Here is a 3,641-nt window from a genome sequence, read left to right as displayed (position 1 = left end):
TGTGTGTGTGTGTGTGTGTGTGTGTGTGTGTGTGTGTGTGTGTGTGTGTGTGTGTGTGTGTGTGTGTGTGTGCGCTTTGTGTATCAAGTTTGCAAGCTCTGCATATTTTTTTGCGTATCGACGTGAAGATGATGATGATGAAGATCATGATGAATCATGACTGGGCGACCTCTAGCTCACCCAGTAGAGTGTCAGTAGGCCAAAAAACAACTAACTGACAACATGTCCGCCCCCCAAAGCTATGTATCATGGGAACTGTAGTCCCAAAAGGATCTTTTAGATTTCTCAAACACTGACAGTCTCTTTTAACACCCTAAAGGATTTAAAAGTGCGTCGGGGTTCGACGGGGACTCCCAGTGCCCCCAGAGACAGTCTGCACAGTCTTATTCCAGGAGAAGACTCTGCAGTCCTTTTTACCAGGAGAATAAACAGAGCTTTTCCTCCTCTAACCCCCTCTCCTCTCTGTCACTTTCCATCTCTGCATTTTTTGGGTTTATCCTCCCGGCGCTGCACTTATCTGCAAGGTAAATAGTCACCATAATCGCTTTTATACTTATTATTGTTTTTGCCAGGCAGTAGTGTCCCTGCTATTAGTGTCTGAGTCCCAGCTGTTGCTCCAGCAGGTAAGCAGACCGGCTGCTAATCTGCATTACATAATGCTAATTCATCTTTTTGTTTTTCTACTTTCTTTTTAATCCGAGCAGATGAGGCCGAATCAGTCAGAATCTGCTGATAAACCTCACACTGTGACCGTCTGGGGACTACAAAAACGGAGAAAATCAACCAGATTTATTTAAAATCTGGTTGATTTCTCCATCACAGGGAACAGGAGGGAGATGATTAGATGGTTTTAAGATAATTTGAGGAACCTTTTCCTGGTTCCTGTGGATGGATCCTCGGCCCGTGTTGTGTTCTTCTGCCTCCTCTAAAGCTTGATTGATGATTGTTGTGCAGAGCTTCTTCCCCTAGTCTACTTAAATTGCCTGATGTTTATATATGTAATTGCATATTTTAAGCACTAGCCTCGTGGGCCACCCTGCTCCTAAATCCGGTTGCCAAAGTACGTTTTTGGGGGCCTAAGTGTAAATCTTTTTCACCCTTCTTCCCCTCCATGCCTCTGGCTTTTTACACTGCATGTACAAAAATACAACAAAACAGCTGTTCGTGGTCCGATGACGTCGTTCACCTGCATATTAAGTAGCCATGGTTTGTCGCTATCAGCAGAGTAGCGTGAAGACGCTGGACCAGAGACTGCATGCAGGCGTTAGTGTTACCTTGTGGAACGTGTCCACTCCGTGACAGACTGTCACTGAGTTTTTTTTGGGTTTTTCTTTCAGCTTAAAGTGATAACTTGCCCTTCCAGGTCAAAATTGACCAAATTGTTTTGTGCTTTTCCAATGTTTTTGTCAATTTTTCCTGATTTATTTGTCACTTTTTTCCGGCTTTTGGCGCTTTTTCAAAAACCTGAGCTGGTTTAATAACAGGTTTTACACTTATTCTTGGAATTTATGGTCAACTAACCTTAATTTATATCAAATTATACATAAGGTTTTCCGTTAAAAAGGCAGAAATTATGAATTATTTTGACTAACAGTTAAGATCAATGGATGTTGAGACGGGTAGATGTCAAAGTTTAGTCCCGATACAGTTTTGAAAAAGAATTAAAACGCTACAAGATTAAATAAAACACCCCAAAAATTCAATGAAAGTAATGACTATTTTCACCTGAAGAATGTTGTGTATAATTAAGTTATTTTTGGGCAATTTGCTTGAAAGAAATCTAATATTTCTGATATATAACACTTTTAAACGGGTCAGTTTTGACCCAAGGACAACCGTTGTGCGATCACGGAAGACTTGTATCATAACATCATCATCATAACAGAGTTGTTGTCATTACGTAGAGTTCCTCGTGGGAGGGGACGCAAGCTCCGCACTGTAGCTTTAAAAAAGACCCCAAAAAAACGCGATCACCGTAGAAACAGCTTGCCTGGAAAGTAGGGCTGTCGCCAGTTTGATTTAAAATCAAAAATTGATCGTTACAAGCGTTCAATCTCGACTATTTAAATCCAAAGAAAGATCGGCGAGTCCCCCAGAATAAATAAATAAACAAATAAAAATGCCTATGAGATCTACGACATCCTGAAATATCTAAATAAATCTAACTATACGTCAATACAGTCAATACGTACACAAATAGGTTTTATAAGGGGACCTTTATTGCATAATGTCACATTTATTAATTCCCAAATGAGGGGGCGTGGCTATCTCACAGCCTCAGGCTACTTCCTGATGTTGGGTTGCAGAGCGCTGAAACATTTGGGATTTCCTGTCCGACATCTTCCTTTATCTCTAACAAAACCTGAGCTCAGAAATGTCAAAATCAGTTTCTGAACCCTTTGTCACACTGTGGCTCCAAAAACTGTCCTCCTCCTTGACGACATGACTACAGAACGTGTTTTACAACAAAGACACAAAATCCCACAATGTCCTCCGATGAAGCGGCGGGCTGAAGGTCGTTATCATGTCACCACGGTGGATCAGGTGTGTGTTAATGTGTAACGTCTCTTGTGTGTGTGTGTGTGTGTGTGTGTGTGTGTGATTGCAGGATGTACACCAAGATCCCGAGGACTCGGTGGGCGATGACGACCAGATGCCCGCCATCGCCGTAAGTGCTCCGCCTCCTGTTCTGAGTTCTCATGTTCACATCAAACTGAGACGATCCTCCACGCTGTGTTTGGAGCTTTTTGTTAGTCTTGCATGACATTTAATAAAAATTGAATATGCAAACACAGCGAGCACAGTTTGTACTGACAACAGCGTAACACTCTGAGCTCTGAAAGCTGTCTGTGTGTGTGTGTGTGTGTGTGTGTGTGTCTGCTGGCTGCTATTGACGAGGAGTAAGCAGCCCTTACGGCCATTTGCACACTCACACATGTGCAACCTTGTGTTCTCATGCTTTCACACAAGGCTCACTATTGCTCTTAGATAAATATCCACTGTGTTAGAGAGAGAGAGAGAGAGAGAGAGAGAGAGAGAGAGAGAGACGCCTACTCCTGCAGGATAATTGCTGGTATCAGAGTGGAAGCTTAGTGTGGCTCGCTATTAAAGTCATGAGTCATCTGAAAGCAAAAAAAACCTAAAAAATCCTCCCTCAGATTCCTCCGCTCCGCCCGATATCATCGGTTATTTGTGATGTGCTATTTGGGGACTAGATGTTGTTATTTACTCTGTCGGTAAACACGTTTTCCCTCGCGATGCATCACACACTTTGTTATTCTCCAGCCTTTTTTCCTGCATGTGGCCCACTTTCAAACGTGCAACACACACTTTATTTTCATGTTGCATTGGTTTCACACTGCCAAGGTGTACTAAACATATGGACGTGGTCAGGATGGACACTAGCAAAGCCACTGATGTGAAAATGTGACATGTTTTTGTACGCTTGTATCTCTGGAGTTTGCTGAAGATGTTTTAATGAAGGAGCTCACAGACAGAGAAACGAACCCACTACAGTACATCTGTGTTTAGAATAAAACACGTACACGTCATTGCATTGAGTTCTTAACAGGACTAGCATGGCAGTCATTAAAAAAGGCAGATATTAAAGTGTTTGTGTGTGTGTGTGTGTGTGTGTGTGT

The sequence above is a fragment of the Etheostoma cragini genome, chromosome 22, assembly GCF_013103735.1.
Source record: "Etheostoma cragini isolate CJK2018 chromosome 22, CSU_Ecrag_1.0, whole genome shotgun sequence".
Lineage (NCBI taxonomy): Eukaryota > Metazoa > Chordata > Actinopteri > Perciformes > Percidae > Etheostoma > Etheostoma cragini.
This window is presented reverse-complemented; position numbering follows the sequence as displayed.